Below are 22315 nucleotides of genomic sequence, written 5' to 3'. Positions count from 1 at the left end.
GTGATTGCAGCGATTTAACAACTGACCGCATCAGCTGTTCACAGTCTTGCCTCCGTGGCCTGACTGAACTGACGCTGCGCTCGATTTACATGATGTGTGGGTTTTAAGTCTGATTTTCTATTTAGTTTAATATACTTTATTGGCATAGTTTTTGTCAAAATTAAAGCATGTCACAAAATGAATAATTTTGATCATAGTAATATACAAGGTGATAATATGAAATATTAAAATTCCCAGACAGCGTGAAATCCCAATCCACGTGAAATCCATTCGGGCCAGATCTGGGCCGACACTGCTTGCTGTCTGGGTTGGGTCTGGGCTATATAAGACTCAGGTGTGGCTCAGATTTGTGGATTCTTGTTTACTTAAGGCTGAGAATTGGCACCAATAATAAAACCTAGCTAAGGCTGATTAACTGGCTGAGATTTGGGCCAGATATGGCCCAAGTGTGGCCCGAGTCTTTAATCCAGTTTTGTGCCACTTCAGGGCCGACATTCTTTGCAGTACTTGGGGTGAGGGAAAAGTTATTGTGTGGCCCGGATCTGCACCATAAGACATTTGCTATGTGGGAAGAAGCTAAACCATTTAGGGCCTTATAGGTAAGTAATGATAATTTGTAACTGATACAGAACTTAATAGGTAGCCAGTTCAGAGACTGTAAAATTGGGGTAGTATGATCATATTTTCTTGCATTTTTTGACTATGCATTCCGTTAGTTTTTCAAATTGGTATGTTTCACCGGACCGTGAAGAAATATAGAGCCAGGTATCATCAGCATAACAGTGAAAGCTAACACTGTGTTTCCTGATGATGTCTCTCAAGGGTAGCATGTAAAGCGTGAAGAGTAATGGCCCTAGTACTGAGCCTTGAGGTACTCCATACTGCACTTGTGATCGATATGATACCTCTTCATTCACTGCTATGAATTGATGGCAGTAATATAAGTATGATTTAAACCATGCTAATGCACTTCCATTAATTCAACAAAGTGTTCTAGTCTATGCAAAAGAATGTTATGGTCAATAATGTAGAACACAACACTAAGATCCAATAGCACTAATATAGAGATACAACCACAATCAGATGATAAGAACAGGTCATTTGTAACTAAGGAGAGCAGTCTCAGTACTGTGGTACGGTCTAAATCCTGACTGGAAATCCTCACAGATACCATTTTTCTCCAAGAAGGAATATAATTGTGAGGATACTAACTTTTCTAGTATCTTGGACAGAAAATGGAGATTCAAGATATAATAAACTAGTTCTTACTTCTATAATTAACTAGTTCTTTGGGGTCAAGTTGTGTTTTTTTGATGTGAGGCTTAATAACAGCCAGTTTGTAGGTTTTTGGAACATATCCTAATGTCAATGACGAATTAATAATAGTCAGAAGAGGAACTATGACTTCTGGAAGTGCTTCTGTTAGGAGTTTAGATGGAATAGGGTCTAACATACATGTTGTTGGTTTAGATGATTTAACATTTTTATACAATTCTTCTTCTCCTATAGTAGAGAATGAGTGGAACTGTTCCTCAGGGGATCTATAGTGCACTGTCTGATGAAATGCTGTAGCTGACGGCTGAATGATTACAATTTTATCACTAATAGTATTGATTTCAGAAGTAGTTCATAAAGTCATTACTGCTTTGATGTTGAGAAATGTCACTATATTGAATAAAAACCTGGGGTTATGCTTTTTTTCTTCTAAAAGAGACAAAAAGTAATCAGATAAGCAGTTTTTAATAATTTCTGTAGGATAGAATACTTTCTTGCCGAATTTACAGTTTTAGCTATATGAAGTTTGCACAAAACTAAATAATGATCTGAGATATCATCACTTTCAACACCATCAACATCAATTCCATGTGACAGTATTAAATCTAAAGAATGATTTCGACAATGGGTAGGTCCTGAGACGTGCTGTCTAACCCCAGTAGAGTTCAGAATGTCTGTAAATGCTGATCCCAATGCATCTTTTTCATTATCGACATGGATAATAAAATCACCAACTATTAAAACTTTATCTGCGGCCAGCACTAACTCGGATGTAAAATCACTTTAGTAAAGTCTGTGTGGTTTTTTAAATTGATGCATCGCATCTTTAAGTTTTATGCCAATGCACTGATGAAAATCTCTGAATCTTCCCATCCCTACCTTCCAGGGAATGAGATTAAGATTGACATTGTTTTAAGTATGTGTGGAATCAATCCAGTCTCAAAAGGTATTGTGTTGCGACATAACGTGATTGTGTACATAGAAGCTACAAAGCTAAAGCTTTTTTTTTTTTTTTTTTTTTGTCATGCCCTGACATTTATGCTTATTTCTACTTATAACATACTATTGGTAAACGTGTATTTAAAAAAAATATATATATATTCGGTACAAACTGTGCTACAATAATATGTGAGCAAGATTGAGCTATTTGTTTGCATTTTTTAGAAAAAATAAATAAAAATTAAGCATGATTAGTATGTTTTGGGGGAAAACATGTTGCTGAAATAAGGCCATAAAACCCATACTTAACAGTCCTGAATAAGACTTTTAAATAATCAGTCTTATAGGGTAGAATATTTACATCAAGATTATGTGAAAATCATTCTGTTTACTCATTGAGAGGAAACAATACGTGAATTTAAATTTTATAAGACATTTTGTGATAGTCAAGCTTTATGCGAGGGAGTGACAATGGTCATGAATATTTAATGATTCACACCTGAGAGACAAAGGGGCTGTCCCCTAATGGCCCATCAGTGTGACTTTTACTTTGAGGCAGGTAAGAGAGAATGTGAGGAGATTGGAAATCTTTTTTTATTATTATTATTTGTATTTTATTTACAACACAGTATAATCAAAACATACATAATGATGGTCAAAGACACATTTACATTAAAGGGGTCATATGATGCGATTTGTCCTGTCTCTTTGAAATCATACAAGCTCTTGGTGCAAAAAGAAGATCTGTAAAATTTGCAAATACTAAAGATTCAAATCCAAAGAGATATAGTTAGCAGTCAACCATGTCTACCTAAATGGTTTTTTTTAGGTACAAACCCCTCACATGTCTATGTTATGCTATGCAATGCATAAAAATAAGGTAAAAGTCAGCGGTTCTTGATCATTTTGTATGTTTCTCTTATCGCTTCATACGTTTGTTCTATTCAAAGATAAGTGACCTGCGAAGTTGACATTGCCATATAATCTGCCATGATTCCAGTTCGAAACAATATATACTGTATGAACTTATTGGGTAAGTTGTAATTTTAACTCAGATATTTTAATTAAAGGGTTAGTTCACCCAAAAAGCAAAATTATATCATTAATAACTTACCCTTATGTTGTTCCAAACCTGTAATACCTCCGTTTATCTTTGGAACACAGTTTAAGATATCGTAGCTTTAGTCCAAGAGCCCTCAGTCCCTCCATTGAAGCTGTATGAACGGTATACTGTCCATGTCAAGAAAGGTAAGAAAAACATAATCAAAGTAGTCCATGTGACATCAGAGGGTCAGTTAGAATTTTTGAAGCATCGAAAATACATTTTGGTCCAAAAATAGCAAAAACTACTTTTTTCAGCATTGTCTTCTCTTCCGTGTCTGTTGTGAGAGAGAGTTCAAAAAGCAGTTTGTGATATCTGGTTCGCGATCGAATCATTCGATGTAACCGGATCTTTTCGAACCAGTTCACCAAATCGAACTGAATCGTTTTAAATGGTTCGCATCTCCAGCACACATTAATCCACAAATGACTTAAGCTGTTAACTTTTTTAATGTGGCTGACACTCCTTCTTAGTTAAAACAAACCAATATCTCAGAGTAGAGGTCTTCACGGGTCCAAAAATTCTTGCACGAACCCGACAGAGACCCGTAATGTACTACACCGAACCGACCCGGACCCGTCTATTATTTCAAAAGCTGGACCCGGACCCGTGTAGATCCGAGAAATGCCTACCCGGACCCGACCCGGACCCGTATATTACTTGAAATCTGGACCCGAACCCGCCGGGAAGACACAGACCCGACTGGACCCGACGTTGACATATTCCACCTTAAATTGCTATTACAAGTCAATAAACCTGTTGCGAAGAATACAGCTTTTTGTCTTACCTAATTTAAAGAGCCGTGGTCTCTCTTCCTTGTACCTGACTGCCTGTGATGCATTACAATCCTCCGTCAAGAAAGTTATTCATGTTATTCCTCTCGTTATTCCAAGTCCAAGCTGAATCCACTCATTATTTCAGCTTCAGAAGTCCACTTGATGTTACGGTGCCGGATGACAAATGCTACTGTGCACATGTACATTCTGACTCGAGTTAATTCGCATAATAACTTACACTGTTTGCCTTTTGAACTATAATAACGATCGCTCGTGCAATGCCCGCTGACATTATTTATTTACTATCATGAAAGTGAAAGTGAAAGTGAAGTGACATTCAGCCAAGTATGGTGACCCATACTCAGAATTTGTGCTCTGCATTTAACCCATCCGAAATGCACACACACAGAGCAGTGAACACACACACACACTGTGAGCACACACCCGGAGCAGTGGGCAGCCATTTATGCTGCGGCGCCCGGGGAGCAGTTGGGGGTTCGATGCCTTGCTCAAGGGCACCTAAGTCATGGTATTGAAGGTGGAGAGAGAGCTGTACATGCACTATCCCCACCCACAATTCCGTCCGGCCCGAGACTAGAACTCACAACCCTTCGATTGGGAGTCCAACCCTCTAACCATTAGGCCACGACTTCCCCACTTCATCTGATCTCTGTCTGTGCTCTCTGCTCTGCATCGAGTCTGAATCTGAACCACTAAAACTTTAAGATTAAACGGTTCATTTATAATATTATAAAAATGGGAGAAAATGTAAAATGCGGTTTGGCGGTCGAATTGTCCCTCACTGCTTGCCATAGAAACATGACTGCACATGCGTGCTAGCTTTATCAACCTAAAATGCCTTAACGCAATTTGAGCGTAATAGAAAACATTCATGTGACTGTTCACCTCAGATTGTGTTGCTGATTTGAAATATATTAAACATGAGTGTGTCAAGTCTGCAAGCATTACCGTGTGCACTTGTATTAACTCTTGAGTCTGCGAGCGAGAGAGAGAGAGAGAGAGAGATCACTTTTTTTGGCTCACTCTTTTCTTTTCCTAATTTTACAAGTTGCAAGCTACAAAAAACACAAGCAGTCTTTGATAACGGCCGGATGTTCTCCGAGTCCGGTGACTCCGATCAGCGATCGCACGGGTATTACACACAATGTTAAACAGACCCGGGACCCGAGGTAATAGATTCGGACCCGACCCGGACCCGGCTGATGATTTAAAATATAGACCCGAACCCGTACGGGTCCCGGGTCGGGTCCGGGGTCGACGGGTCTCGGGTGCACTGTGAAGACCTCTATCCCAGAGTAATTAATGTACTCAAACCACCTTATTGAGACAATAAAGCCCTCCCTACACCTATCCTAATCCTACCCAATAATGTACGTTTTTGATTAGATTCTTAATTTTCAATGAAAATAAATGCTTTTCTGATGTGATTTGAAATTTGAAAAAGGAGAAAAAAGTTCACTAAATGTCAAATTCGTACCAAGGTCAGTCATATCAAAATGAACATCACACATTTTAACATCTGCACCACTGGGCTGATGATTGTTATTTGTCTTTTGCAGTGTTGACTAGCCGAACCACAGTTTGGTGGGCAGAGTTAGTGTAAATAGCTTTAGCCAACAAGGTGGGCTATTTGTACTTAGTGTAAATAGACTCTCCGAATCAGAGTCCTGCATGGGTTTGCAAATTTGGCTGAAACGAGTGAAAAATATCCAACAGTGTTGGATACTTGTGCAGGTCGGGTCGGACATGGGGGAAACACGGGTTCAAAATGTTTCTGTTCAATAGCTGCAAATGTGGAACTTCGTCGCTGAGGCAACCCTGTATCACATGAAATACGTTCTGAGGAAACTATTTTGCAAATTGCAATTACGTTACATGCCAACATATAAGCAGTGCTATTACGTTGGTCCTTAACCTAATATAAGCAGTGCTATTAATTTGGTCCTTAACCTAATAAAGCCAATTTATTGCAGTGCTATTACGTTTGTCCTGAACATAATACATCCAACGTAGGTTTCTTTTCACACGTAGCAGCTAATGCTGTTTATTTTGTTTTAATTATTTACTCCCTTTTTTCTCATCGGGCTACAAAATATTATCTATGCCAGGGGGAGTCAAATGGCGGCCCCCAGATAATTTTTATCTGGCCCTCCAACTGGTTTTTGATTTTTTTTGTTTTTCAGCGGTGAGTTTAACAACGCACTTGATCATTCAGCGGTTAGTTTAGCGCAGCGGTGAATTTAACAACACTCAACTGCAGGTAAAACGGCATTCAGAGGTGAGTTTGACCAAAGCAACCCTCAAATGCAGGCAGAACGACATTAAAAGGTGCGTTTAACAATGCTCTCAGACGCTTGCAAGTAAGCAGCAGTTTTAGCGTTTTCTTGTCATAGGATAACGTATCGGAGGTTTGATTAAAAACTGTTGAGTCAGGACAATAAGTTGTGTTTAGAAACTTTAGATTTGTAAGGTGGCCATTTTTTATGACGATAAATGATAGAAGAAATTATAAAAATATAGCTTTCTGCACCAAATGTGCAGCTTACGTTATTGAATTCAAGTTTAAGTAGCCTATTAGGCTAACGTTACATTAGCTCACAACTATTATCCAACATTATAAATGTATTTATTTATTTATTTATTTAAAGTTCTGCTGTGGCTTTGTTTGGGAATTTTTTTTATATTAAAATAAATGGGGAATTTATATATATATATATATATATATATATATATATATATATATATATATATATATATATATATATATATATATAAATTCCCTATACTTGCATTTATTAACTGTTTGTCAAATTTTGTTAGATATTGTAGTTAACAATATTAATTTGTTTTTTCACTGTATAAAACGAATATCACATTCAATCTAGCCCATTCTGGCAACACAGATTAAGAGAATACTGGTGTGAAATGTTCAATTCTATTTTTTTTCCTCTTTACTTCTTTAGGTCCCTCAAATTTGGCAGCTTCAAAGCACCACAGACACACACAAAGACACTTTTAAAAGCCACACCCATCTTGTTACTCTGTACTCATCAATCAGTCTCTCTCTCTTTAAAATATTTTCAAAACTCCAACAAGAATTGATGTCATGGCAACGCGTAGTAATGCAGTTGTGGAAACACGTGCATTTCCCCCTTGACGTACGTGTAACAAATAGCATTGAATTTTAGGCTAACTACTTGCATTTTCATTCAACAGCTTGGATGTAAACCCAAAACTGTATTAGACAATATGGAGAAAAACTGTTAATTCCCTGTTTGTAAAGTGATAATAAAGAATATGTTTCATTTCATGTTAGATGTGAGATTTTGAATAGGCTATTCTTTTAGATCTATTCATGGGACCTATATGCAACGTTTGATTACGTTCTGCTACTTTAGAATGTAATTGCACCCAAATATATAATGTATTGGTTAAGCCTAAAAATATGATTATGCCTATTATTCATCATGGGACGACATGACTACAGTCAAACCTGTATATTTCATGATACAATTTATGTCATTTTTCATACATTTTTGATCAGTCAATATACAGTATTTAGGACGTGAATTTGCTAACGTGTGTGTCAATGAGTTTGCGCACTTACTCTTCTTCGTTTGTTGATTACAATAGTCCAGACAGCCCTCCGACAAACCCCCCCCCCCCCCTGCTGTGTCTGCAACCACTGCGCACTTTTGTCACTACTAGAATGTTGTGCAGATACAGATTGTCCGAAATAAATACATGACTAAAGTAAACCCATTTAAAAACTGTATTATACTGTATTACTCAAAATCTAGACTGCAATTTAAGAAATAGAGAAACATTATGTAATGTGTTTGACCAATTACATCATTGAAAAACCCAGGTGATTTGATTCTACAAATAAATTAAAAAATACACATAATAATGCTTCTAAATCTGACCTTTTGTTAGACATTTAGATTTAACTTAAGTCAAAACATTGTCCAATAGAGCATAATACAGTATACAGGCCTTTGTTCTTTTGATACTTATATTATGACCTCAACACTTATGCACAAATATATATTTATTAATGGCTATACAGAGTAAATGTCCAGTAAAATGAACCATATTACGCTCATAAAAAATGGAAAATGAACAAATGAATGATTATTTTTTTTATTTACACTGATTAAAATTACAATGGCAAATTGATTACAGTTGGTTCTAGCTATAGTTTTACCTTAGACAGGGTGATACAAAAATGCACTTTATTTAAAATGGGTTCCTTAAGCAAAATAAATATACATTTAATAGAACATCCGAAAACAAAAAAACCTATTCTTTAAAATAGTAACTGAGCATCAACGAACACACCAGTAGGCTAAGAAACCCACAAGCCATAATAACTCAACTGACTGTACAGTACACTGTATGACCCTGTTTCTTTGGATAACCCTGCTTCTCTGGTGCTAATTCCAACATCTCAAAGGCAGGACAAAGGCTCCCAACTGTTCTTCCATTTGGTCCCGCTGTTTTAAAAGAGAGTAAGAAATCATATGAGAAAATGCAGCAACTGTTTTAATCTGTCTTATTCAGTATCCTATTTAACCTAAGTACAGTAGGGGCTACTGTTTATGTAACGAAAGAGAAAATACTGTACTACCATTCAGCATGCACAGCTTTATATACACATGACTGAGTGTCCATATTTCAGTAATATAATTGACATAGACATTTTTTTACTATAGATAGGACTGCAATAATAAGAAAATGTATATTACGTCATGTAAGTCTTGTTCTAATAGCTGTCCAATTTAACAGGTATAATGTTTCACCTATAAAAGATATGGTTAGATTCATATTGTTGCATAGTTTTGTGTTTAATAATGACCATTGTTCCCTCTGTTTGTATTCCCACACAATTCTCATGTACAATTCCTCTCTCAGCTTTGTCTCATCAGGAACCTCACTTGGGTGCAAGATGGTCGAATCGCTTCCTCTGATTCACAATGCTTGTTCAACCCAGACGTTTCTACACCACCATTCAGAAATGTGTAATGACCCAGGAATGTTCAAGTGTTTTGATAAAAATCTATTCCTTCCTTCACCAAGGTGTTGTTAAATTTATCAGAAATGTTAGTAAAAACCTATTCACGGATGAGCTAAAACACTTATTAGGACACACCCCAGACAGCACATGTACGTCTGGCCGACGTCGGCCCAATATCGAAACGTCGGCCTCTATACCTAAAACATCTATAAAACATCGGCCTGGCGGAGGCCGATATAATTTGGTCAGTGCTCTGTTCTCCAGCTCATCAATCGTCGGCCCTGAGTTGGTTCACGACCGCGGGCCGATGCTGCGCTTATCTGTGTGCGCGTGCCCAGTATTCGTCTCTTTTGAGTAACCCCAGAGTGCAGTCTGGACGATGGGGCGGGGCGACACTTCGAGGCGGAGCGACACGTGTCGCCCCGCCCATATTTGTTTTCCCCGCCTTTGACATTTTCCTCCGAGCCAGCAGGGGGCAGTTTGCGTTGAAACAAACAGAACGGTGGCAACTACAGCAGCAGAGTAATAACGCTATTCCGTTGATTGCTTGAGGTGAGTAAAAGTGGTTGTGTAAACATCTTATAATATGAAACGTGATGTTCGATCATTTATTTATCCATGGTACGTTCAATTTGAATAATTATTGTTAATAATTGTTATAAATTGCTCATTTTATTGTTCTTTGTGGATAGTAACAGTACACTCTGCACATGGCTTTAGTTCATAGGTTCGATTTTACAGAGGTATGGCATCACATTTGTCAAATTATTTGAACAGACATGCATGATTTTTGTGTGTATATTATTATTATTATTATTATTCAGGATGACATGATCAGGAGGTGGTGGTGTTCTGTTCTCCTGGACAGCTTTACTCCGCAAATGTATGTAGCTGTTTGAATGTTGCTACATGAAACATTACTCTGTACTATATCTAGCAATATACCTACCTCTTGACATTTGTTCTTTTAGAGCTCAACCACTGAGGGGAGGAACTTCACCATTCACCATGTCTTCAGGCAGAGTCCAGCAAAGCAGGTTATTTGTGCACATACATTCATTAAGAACTAATAATTACATATGTGTGTACATTCAGAGGTATTTTAGTTATTACAGCTACATAGTTGTTCAGATGTGAAATTGGTATTATGTACAAGTACTATATTGGTCAGCACTGTGGATTATTTCATATATAGCTATCAGTTAACATCAGCATCAAATTCATTTAAAAACATTTCAGCTTAATTCATTTTCAGCGAGTTTTTTAAATAACTTCTGTTTGCGATCTAATGTGGATTTTGTTCACCATATAAGACAGAAATATTTATATTCAATGTAAAAGATCTTCATGTGGATCATGCATACAAATATATACAAATATCTCCCTGGATTATTACAATTAATGGCAAAATGAATGTGTGGAAATGTAAACTAATATATCCTACTGACACACAACAGCAAAATATATAAATAATTGTCTTAAAACAGTTTTTTTTTCAATGTGACAATACTAACATGCCTAATACTTCTGCACAGTACTGTATATATTAACATTTTATTAGTGTTATTATAAAAAGAATGAGTATGCAGTTGTGACAACAATCTATAGAGTTTTTAATGAGAGTTTTAAAGCAAGGTTGTCTGTATTCAGTGTTTATATAATGTTTAATAACTTTTATATACATGTATAAATAAACCTATGTATGTTTTTGATTCAACAGCTTCCACTGGAAATCCTCAGGGAAGTTATTTTGTCGGCGGGTGACTCTGCATATTTGACACTTTCTCTGGTTTGCAGATGGTTTAGGGATGTGCTCCGAAGTTTTTCGGAAAGCGGCACAGTTTGCCTGGCTAGACAGTAAGATTTCCCTGTTTAATGCTCATTCTCCAATTGAATTTTGTAGTAGAAGGCTGTTAAACTTTTTTTGTATTATTATTATTATCTTTCATGTATTTTGTCTTTACACTATAAGTTGTGGCCAACTGGAAGAATTGTCCTCCTGTCTCCTGACCGGAACGAGTTCAGACGGATGTACTGCATCAGGGAATGCTTGCAGTGCAGAGCCCTTTTCAAGTTTAACCCACCAGGGTACAGGGAAGAGACCGGTGTGGTGATCTTCTGGGCTTTTGTTTACACAGGATTTTGTTCCAAGGACTGTTTTTTTTTTTTTTTTTTTGCGGCATGAAACACATTTGTGTGTTAAGTTCATTGAAGGGAAATAGAGAATGGACTGAGATCAACTGGTTTTGATGTATTAATTGATGTCATTTAAAGTTAAACTTTGCAGTGTATAATGTTTTAATAAAAAAGCTATGGAAAACACGTGCATGACAACAGGTTTCAGTCATTTACATCAGTCTATCATTCTTTAAGGTTTCTCATATTTGATGATAACATCATTTGCTATGCATTGCTCATAATGGATTCTTAATTTAGTTGTGACAGGATTGTGAGGATTAATTAGGTTTTCAGTAGTGCAGTTCAGAAAACAAATAACAGAAAGTAACAAGTGTTTTTGGGCAAGTTCTTTAGAACCTGTATAGTTCCTATAGTTCCTAACCATGGATGTATTGTAGTAAAAATATTTGTTGGTATATTAATTACTGTGAGCTGTAATTATAAAAACACCATAGTTTTACTATAGTTACTGTAGCAGAACCATGGTAAATTTTCGTAGGGGCCAAGGGAATGTTCAGAATATTATTGGTGACGTTCAGAGACTGGTGACAATTTGTTACACACACACATATATATATGTATGTATATATAATTTGAATATATAAATCAAGGTACTCCATGACTATCTACATAATCATACTTCGCATAATATTGCCGTGTCATTTTCAAACCAGCGAGTAATGCCGAGGTAGCGTCTACACTACAGCCATTGAGGGAGTAGACCATTTATTTCTATTCTGTTCGTCGTAATCCAAAACTCTTTGTATTTATACGGGATGTTGTGGAAATGCAACAATAAATGCAAAAACACAACATTTATATTCACTTTTTAATTTATATTAAAAGTTTATTCATCTGAGTGTCTACTTCCGCATTCCAATCCTGCTAATAGCGTCATAATTCTCTATACCAATAAGCTGTAAAATCGTCACTCATCTGTACACCAATAAGCTCATCTTAATCATAAACCAATAACCGCTGATGTGGGCGGGGCGACACGTGTCGCTCCGCCCCAACGTGTCGCCCCGCCCCATCGTCCAGACTGCACTCTGGGATACTTGTCTCTTTTAGCCACCCAGAGAGAGAGAAGAGGATAATCCCAGCGACATCTGTGGCTCTGAGGTAACGTTACGATTTCACTTCAGCTCAATTAGACAAAAAATACTACTTTGTTAATTCTGTGACACTGAAAAGGTACTGCGTTTATACAGTCTATGGGCAGCTGAAGAGTCTGGCTCATTTTCAAATAATGTTACCGTTAACTTTTTGAGCCAACGGTCACGGTAGCGATTTTTTAACATTAATGTTAACGCCTTAATGCGTTTTCAGAAGTTTCTCGGAGGGAAAATGTAAAAGCGGATTATTAAAGAGAAGTCCTGACTGCTTTTTCACCGTATTTTTCACTCTTTTACAGGCTTCCAGAAATAATCCGGTGAAATAATATGGTGAGCTATTGTTGCTGTTGCTTCTGAACTACAAAATGATTTTTTAATTTATTATTGAATGAGACTGTACATTATAAATGTAATGCTTTAACTCTAGATGTTTGTTTGTGTGAATGCTGTGTGTGCGGTGAGTCCTGCGCGAGCGGGGAGCAGAGTTGCCATGGAAACGGGGCGTCAACACAAAAACCATTACTGGCAAACAGTAATCTCCGTCTCTTGCTGCAGTTTACACTGTTTTAGGTAAGTTTAGTCGCTAAAATCACACAAATATTACATACAAATGTCCCTGACACGTTTCTTGCTTGTTATTGACATGTTTCAATTAAATTTATTTTATAGAAACGGTTTAGTTTCTTCGGAAAAGTCCGTTAGCATTTTAGCAGTTTTCAGGTAGGCTAACTCTATAGATTGAGCTCTTGTTGATGAAACTCTGGGCTTTTAATCAAATCTTAGTGCGTGTATGAGATATTTTGATGCCACTTTGAATGTTTTGCTGGTGATTTGTCAGTATGTTATTGGAAAAGGCTGATTTACTGAATCGATGACGTCACTTACAGTGAGAGTGTAATCGTCTGAAATCAAGTTCACATGAGGTTTGATATTTCATGATAAACAGATATTAATACAAATTGTTCTGTGATTACAGGAGGACAGAAAGAAACTCTACAGAACAGAAGTGAAGCTCCAAGATTTCAACATTTATGAAGGGAGATACTGACTTAGAAATACAGGTGAACTGAAGAAGCTCATGAAATACATGAATATGCCTTTTTCAGAATACATTTCACCAATTTTAAGAAGTCCCTGACTTCATAACGTAAGTCACACTCAACCTAAAACTAAAAATATAGATTGTGTTATTTTAAGATTATATTTTTAGTAGTAGAATATGTATATTACATATTATTATAATTGTTATATATTATTCTGTCTTTTATCCCCATTTCACCTCTACTCTAGCTTGTTTCCTTCTAATGAACCTGGAACTGCAGAGTAAATATTGTTGACTCTGTGTCAGATTGCTTGTTTTGTTCCTAGACTCTTCAGTGATGACGATCAGAGTCTGAGTGAACCTGCTGTCAGACAGTGAGTACCGTGGGGTTTCAGTCAGGGCCTTCAGTAAACAACTGTTAGATACCTGTACACATCTTACACATCTCTGTTACAGCTAACGCAGCCGTATGTGTAAAGGTGCGGTCACACTAGCCTTTGAACGTGCAAAATTATTTCGGACACCACTGCGAATATGGGCGGGAGCAAGATATAACGGTTTCCCCTTATCACAACATGGGTTAATCTGTGCTTTTACTGTGTCCTTAGCGATGGTGTCGAAAGCGTCTTATTATATTGCACTCTCTCTCTCTCTCTCTATAAATATACACACTAAACAATAAAAAAATATAGAACGTGTCCTCGTTCAAAAGTGCCATCTGTTCCTGTTTCCATTGACACTGCGAACCATGCAGCTTCTTTTTAAATTATCTTTTAAATATGTATTATATAAAATAGGATGCTGCGCTATGGCTAAAATTAGCACTTCATTTTTTAATTTCTGTACAGAGAGCTCACGCAGTGACGTATCGATCATCTACTGGTCCCACGACTTCAAGTGATGCGAATTCGCAGGTCAAAGTTCACCAAACTTGAACTTTCGAACGCAGCGAAATGCGAAAATTTTCGCATGAGCCTGGGTTTCCGGTCTGACGCATTCGCATGCGTATGAATGGAAGTCAGTGGAACGAAATGTGCAGTGTGACCGCCCCTTAATGCACATATTATGCCCCACACAGGCTCTCAACAACAATGACGGGGCTGATCAACAACTTCAGCAGTAGGCTAGATTAGTGTGGGTTAAAGGGATAGTTCACCCCAAAATGAAAATTTGCTGTTAATTTACTTTCCCTCAGGTCTTCCAAGGTGTGGGTGACTTTTTGGTAACAATTTATAATAAAGTTCAGTTGTAAGTCACTTTTAAGTGAGTAGTTAATGATGAACTAATCATTTACAAAACATTCATAAGCGCCTAATAAGTGATATACTAATAATTTGTGTACTTTTTGTAAATTCATTTTAAAAGTCATTTACAAGTAATTAGATTATGATTAACTAATTATTTACAAAACATGACTGTGTTCATAGAAATAAATGATGTTAATATTTTTATCTATGTTCTGTAGATTAAGTTATAAATAATTTACAAGTGACATGAATATACATTCACTAATGATTAAGTAATATGATTTACACATCTTTCATAAGCAATCTTAAAAAAAATAAAATCACGAAAAAAATCAAACAGATCCTTAATTTTTAATAGTTAATATATTATGAATCACTTATAAATCATTGAAATGTCAACATTGTACTATTATCTCAATAAACATTATAAATCATTTACAAAGCTTTCTGCACCCCCCAATCTAAGGTGTAAACTACTCATCAGTTGTAAATGTTTTACAAACTTTGTGGTTTCCAGTTGTGTGTGCGTATGTATATGTATACGTGTATATATATATATATATATATATATATATATATATATATATATATATATATATATATACATATATATACACACACACACCAACACACACAAAATCAACCAACCTGTAACCGGAAAGTTTACATTTACAACTGATGAGTAGTTTACACTTTAGATTGTGGGTGCAGAAAGCTTTGCAAGTTATTTATAACTTAATCTACAGAACATCGTTAAAAATTTTAACATCACTTATTAATCATCTATGAACACATAGTCATGTTTTGTAAATTATTAGTTTACCATTAGCTAATTACTTTTATTACATGGCTCTGTGGGTACTTGATTCTGATTGGTCAGTTGCGACATTCCGATGCATGTTATCCCTGGATAAAAACCTGTAAAATGTACTAACACAGGCTCATCCGGGTAACAGTAGTTGGTGCTGTACTCTTGCTTGAAATATTTTTTTTATTGGTGGAAGCTGTGCATTTGTTTAGCTAATAAATTATAAAAACTGTGTACAACAGTTGTGTACAATTGTTTAATTATGTCATCCTGGTTAGGGTTGGCCTGATTGACGATGCCATCGTCCATCGCCGATGGCTGATAGACATCACGATGCTGCGCTGGCAAACAGCGTCATCAGCTCCAGTATCTCGCCCGTGCATCTGTTGTCATGCGGAGAAGTCACGTTCTATAGACAGTTTCTATAGACAGTTGTGAACGTGCTGACAGCTGGTTGCCCAGGCTATGGATTAAAGGTAATACTGTTGTAAGTAGTGTTAATTTTCTCCTAAATACCGATCATTTCGCTTCATTAGACCTCAATGTATCACCAGTAGCCACCGGTATTGATTTGGTCTTGTATTATCAACTACATTATTATCAACTAGAGATCAACCGATAGTGGATTTTTCCAATACTGATAGCTAGTTTGGACCACACTGGCCGATACCGATTTATAGAGGGCGTGCTGTCATTGAATGTCAAAATTTGATTGGTTGATGATTCTGTCACTAATGCTTGTAACAAATCAGATGTGACTTCTTTCATCAAAAGGGTAACACAATCTGTAGTGCTGGCCATAGACTTTTTGTAATGTAGGATATTCCAGGTCAACCTCAACTAAACTAATCACAAGCAATGTGTGAACATTACACAAATGTAAATGATAACTAAATAGTCTGTAAAAGCATTTTTCACACAATTTTGTTTTTTATAGGGCCAGCAGAGCCCTGCTCACCCTGACGGCCCACCGCTGCTGTCAGACAACATCTCCAAGATGCTATAAACTCCAGGACTAGTAAGTACAATCTTGAACATGCACAGCTGTATCATAAGTTTGGGAAGGTATGTTTTTTTTGTGTTTTTGAAAGTCTTTTATGGCAACCACAGTTTAATATATGAAATGAATACAGTTCACTACAATTTAAAATAATAGTTTTCTATTTGAATATATTTAGAGAAGTCATTTATTCCTGTGATCACAGCTGTATTTTCAGCATCATTACTCCAGTCTTCAGTGTCACATGATCTTCAGAAATCATTCTTATATTCTGATTTGCTTCTGAAGAAACATTTCTGACTATTATCAGTGTTGAAAACAGCTGTGTTCCTTCATTTTTTCAGGATTCTTTGGTGAATAAAGTTTAAAAACAGTACAGTGTTTGAAACAGAAATGTCTGTTTTAACTTTTGATAATTGATAAGACAGTGATAATAATTGAAAATGTTTATTGAGCAGCAAATCAGAACGATTTCTGAAGGATCATGTGACACTGAAGACTGGAGTAATAAAAATTAGCTTAGATCACAGAAATAAATTACATTTCACAATATATTCACGTAGAAACTGTTGTGTTAAATTGTAATATTTCACAATATTACAGTTTTTTTACTTGCTTTTGATCAAATAAAGGCAGCCTTGGTGAGCAGAAGAGATTTTTCTCCAAGATGTAAAAAAAAAAAATCGATGTAAAAAAAAAAACCCCAAACTTTTAACGGTAGTATAAATTATAAATTACAAATATGCTGTTCCACCTACTGAAATGTGTATTCCATTCTAAAGAGATGCCTGTTCCACAAATATTACATTTATAGGGATCACATGAAACACTTCATCAATAAACTGATTTTTGAGAGCATTAGTGGCAGTGTGTCGATTTTTGTTTATTGATTGGTGAATTGGAAGTGGATGTGTGTTTATTAAACCTACTTGTGATTAAATCAGATATATATATATATATATATATATATAGATATATATATATATATATATATATATATATATATATATATATATATATATATATATATATATATATATATCTATATCTATATATATATAGCAAAATAAGCTCAAATTGAGGCAGCAGCATCTATGGTGCATGGCCTGTAGTGAGGTCACTAAATTATAATACAAAGAATTTATCAAAGTCCACTAAAGGAAGCAAAACCTATTGGTATTTTACTTTGAAAATAGCCTTCCAAATAATATTTGGGGCTCGGACACACTTTTTTTTGTTGTTGTTTAAATTAAATTAAAATACATAGTTTAGTATTCACACAACACATCTAATAACCATGCACTCCAGTTATATGTGATTAAATAAATATTTTGTCTGAAATAATATGAACAGCAGCAGCTATTCTAAACTTTCTCCTTTTTATTTCCTGTCTCTATCTCAGGATGTCAATCCCAAGGTTTCTAGAGATTACAGCAGCTCCAGACTGAATCCAAACTCACTTGTGAAGACTTCAGATGACACCAACGCTCACAAAGACTACAGACAGCGACAACTGTGCATAAACACACAAAACATTGGACACACAACCCAGCTAACAAAAAAAGGTCCCCAGGACGTCCCCTAAATGGCCTCTGCGAACGTCCCCCGGACGTCAGCGTGTAGGGTCCGCTTGACGTCGAGCGGACGTTCGCGAAGACGTCCCGCGGACGTTCAAGGGGACGTTCACAGGACGTGCAGCGGACATTCGGGACGTTTAGGGGACTTTCACTTTAAATCCCCTGAATGTCATTTTATTGTACTTTTAAGCTAATCAAAGACAACAGACACGCTGTATGAAGCAAAATAGATTTATTTTAATTGAACAATGGTAAAGTTGCAGGGCTTTTCGTGTGTGATTGTGTGTGTGTGTGTTTTGGCGTGTCCGCGTCTCTGGTTGTCAGCTGTGGTTAGTCGATGGCATTTCTTTCCATTGTCTTTTAACCTAAAACAACAAAATGAACACATTCAGTAGTGTTATGACTTTATATATCTAGGACTGTCGTTTATCCATTGACAAACGATTTGTAAAGACTGTTGACAGTTTGGATTTAGACCAAGCGGTCCGAAATGTAGCGGACATGCCTTTTTGCCGCATATAGGCGTCTCAGTGTGTATTTTTACCATATGGAAATTAAATATTTAAGTTTAATATCTGCCAGTATTATATACGTTTAATCATTTCAGCTTTACAAGCTAACGTTAGCTTAGAAAGTGTTCACATAGCCTAACCTCAGCAGCTGCGTGGGCCAACTTCAGCAAAGGTTTAAAAAGGTAAACTTGATCAAATGTAAGCATTAGGAGATAAACAGTAGTTAACGTATCTATAATGTCTAATAATATAAAAGAATAAATACCTTTTTTGACCAAACAAAAGCGAAAACTCAAAGCCGTGTCTGAGGAAAACACCAGATGACCGTTAACTGTCATTAGCGGCTGAGCGTTGCCATGGATACATGCCGCGTGCCCTAAAGTGACGTCATTCGGTCATGTGCTCATTTGATCGACAGCTGCTTGGATCCTATCTCCAGTGTGGCTATATTACTTTTTTATTAGAGCTCCATGTAGTGTAGCAGTCTTAAATGCAATAACTAAAATAATTTATTTCCTAAATAACTTTTCTTGTCGTCTTACCAACAGTTTATATATACAATACAAGTTTATTTATATAGCACAAATAAACAGTTTAATACGTAAATGAAAATAATTTATTAATTTGTCTTACCTGTGTTATTTTTCACTTTTTTTTCTTCATGTTTTCCTTGGCATTCACTCTATAACATTCTAGTAGAGCTCCTGGGATGCAAACATATTTTCTTCATTCATGCATAAACCGAATTGTAGCTCTGTTCAATTATATTATTGAAAGTTTATATCATCATGATTAAGCATCATGATTTTGATGTTTAAATACTGAAAACAGACTCCTGATTTAATGACATTTTTCATTACAGAAGTTACTCCTATTTTCTTTTTCCAGAAATGAAAATTAATTAATTTAACATTAACTTTATTTTACAATGTATTCAAATCTATATAGTAAAAAAATATATATATATCAATCAGCAAATCAAAACATTTTTTTTTTTTTTTTGCAATCTGTTATCATTACAGTTTTGTTTTAGGCAAAAATACCCTTTAAAATCCAATATGAGTTGATTTTGTCAACTCTCTTTGTCTGAGTTGCAAGGTGTCAGGTCCAGTGTTGGGAAGGTTACTTTGGAAATGTTATAGGTTACAGATTACAAATTAAATTATTTAAAATGTAATATGTAGTGTCACTGTTTCAAGTGACTTTAAGTAATGTAACTGATTACATTTGATTACTTTTCTAAATTTCTATTGTTTTCAAATGTTGATTATTTTGAATCATTTAAAGCAGGCAGGGTTAATGTTACAGTGGTACTCAACACTGATTACTCTCAGATTTTAGAATCCTTCTTCACTTGAATTAAGACTATAATTTAATTGTAAAGTACAACCACCTCAAAATAGGACTTTAGCAGCTCTTTTTACTTTGCAATATTTTTTAGGTTAAATACAGATTTAAAATCATAAGATATAGTTTAATAGCTATGATACTGTTTTTGAAATCAAATCTTTGCATAGCTATGACAGGAAACATTGGCATCTAACAATGCTTTGGAAAAAAAGGCAGTTAATCTAAAAATAAAATTAAATAAATAAATAATTTACATAAACCAAAATAGGAAATAAAACAGTTATGGAATAAGCATGTGTCATATTCTGTGTCTTCAACTCCAGAAACATTGGTGTCTCATATTTTAAATATGTATGTGTGAAAATATTCAAATGTAACTCCCTTTGTAATCATTAACAATATCATAATTAACTGTGATTTAATTACATTTTACATTACATTAACAAATTGCTACATTTATTTTGCAATAGTTACATGTAACTAGTTACTGCCCAGCACTGGTCAGGTCTGATGATAAAAGATAAAGGACTGCATTTTTCAAGTGTTGGAATGGAAATGGCAGATGAGGGACGAAACAGGGACGTTCAAACTGTCTCAGACGAATGTCCTCCGAACGTCCGCCAGCGGACCAAATCCGGACGTCCTCCGAACGTCAAAAGGGGACCAAATCCGGACGTCCTCAGAACGTCCGCTGAACGTCCGCCAGCGAACGTCAAACGCGGACCAAATCCGGACGTCCTCCGAACGTCCGCCGAACGTCCGCCAGCGAACGTCAAAAGGGGACCAAATCCGGACGTCCTCAGAACGTCCGCTGAACGTCCGCCAGCGAACGTCAAAAGCGGACCAAATCCGGACGTCCCCCGAACGTCCGCCGAACGTCCGCCAGCGAACGTTATAAATCGGACGTACTGCGGACCTAAGCGGACGTTCAGAACGTCCGGGGGACGTCCCCTGTTTGCTGGGAAAACAAATATTATCCTTATTTTGCCTATAAGGGTAAATTTGATGATTTTCAAACTGCTTTATTGTAACGTCTCTTATATCTGTAAATGAACAATATTTACTCTCTGAGTTATGTGGACCTACATGTCCCCTTTTATTTGTAAGCATCACTTTAAAAATTTTGAAAGATAATGTTAATGTTAACTGAATACAAAACTAGAGACTTGTTTAGTAAGATTTTATCAGAAAATATTTTTGAACTTTTATCATGCAATTTAAAACATTTTAATTGCTCAATTAGGAAACACTTTAGAATAAGGTTCCATTAGTTAATGTTAGTTAATGTATAAATTAACATGAACAAACAATGAATAATACATTTATTACTGTATTTATTCACCTTCGTTAATGTTAGTTAATGAAAATACAGTTATTCATTGTTAGTTCATGGTAATTCATGGTAATTCACATTAACTAATGTTAACAAGCACAACTTTTGATTTAAATAATGCATTAGTAAATGTTGAAATTAACATGAACTAAGACTTATAAATGCTGTAGAAGGATTGTTCTTGCTTAGTTCATGTTAACGAAAGTAGTTAACTAACATTAACTAATGGAACCTTATTCTAAAGTGTTACCCTTAATTATTGTTTACCTGGTTTTATTTTGTGTTTATGTAACTTTTTAAAAAGTTCTTGGCATGCGATGCTGACAGCACTGAACACATGACTTTTTATTATGAACTATGGTCTTCCCAGTGAGTCTCAGTCATCTCTGGCTTTTTAAACTGTAACCTTGAAACATGCATTTCCTGTAAACCTACTTTGAAATAAGTATTGTCAAAAGGTGCTATACTCATACAACATTTAACCATGCAAGTACTGTAGTAATGGTTATTTTTGTTTTTACTATGGTTTTACTGCAAAAGCTGTAGTAAAATCATGGTTAATGTTCAAAAGACTACAAATAATCCCGAATTATCCACTTTTGATCAAAGCATCTGGTAAATGTTATTGTATTTGTACATGTAATATGAAATAAATGAAAATATTAATAAAGTTGCGTCTGTTCTTGAGAGTGGTGTGTATTGTTTTATTATAAACCAGCGGCGGTAGCCGCGGGTGGTCCGTAACGATGAGCAAAACGCCGGTGAACCGCGTCCACGCAGAGCGGCCGGGATCCCAGCTAACAGGGAACGTTCCCACAACATTCACTAACGTTCTTTAAAAGTTGTGTAAATGTTAGTACAAAACGTTATTAAAATAATGTTTTTGGAACGTTCTTATAACGTTGTTAATGTTCTTGTAAGGTTAATAGAAAACGTTCTTAGAACAACGTTCTCGGAACGTCTTTAGGACGTTATCTGTCCATGATGAATGTTCTTCTAAGGTCGACAGAAAACGTTCTTAGA

General features: G+C 35.9%; 1 long non-coding RNA gene across 4 annotated transcripts; it reads left to right on the top strand.

Annotated features, from left to right (window-relative positions):
• Positions 1-12369: 12369 nt before the first annotated feature.
• LOC128017711 (uncharacterized) lies at positions 12370-21979 on the top strand. 4 transcript variants are annotated; one of them, XR_008184505.1, is made up of 8 exons: positions 12370-12430; positions 12723-12753; positions 12851-12993; positions 13400-13484; positions 13792-13839; positions 15799-15996; positions 16458-16538; positions 17923-21979. It is a non-coding gene; the product is annotated as an uncharacterized LOC128017711 (long non-coding RNA). The 4 variants fall into 4 exon arrangements; XR_008184504.1 differs by having other exon boundaries at positions 13400-13570; XR_008184502.1 differs by having other exon boundaries at positions 13400-13570; positions 13714-13839.
• Positions 21980-22315: the final 336 nt, after the last annotated feature.

Source organism: Carassius gibelio, chromosome A7 (genome assembly GCF_023724105.1).
Source record: "Carassius gibelio isolate Cgi1373 ecotype wild population from Czech Republic chromosome A7, carGib1.2-hapl.c, whole genome shotgun sequence".
Classification (NCBI taxonomy): domain Eukaryota; kingdom Metazoa; phylum Chordata; class Actinopteri; order Cypriniformes; family Cyprinidae; genus Carassius; species Carassius gibelio.
Note: the sequence above shows the minus strand (reverse complement) of the source record. Positions and strands in the feature narration are given on the sequence as shown.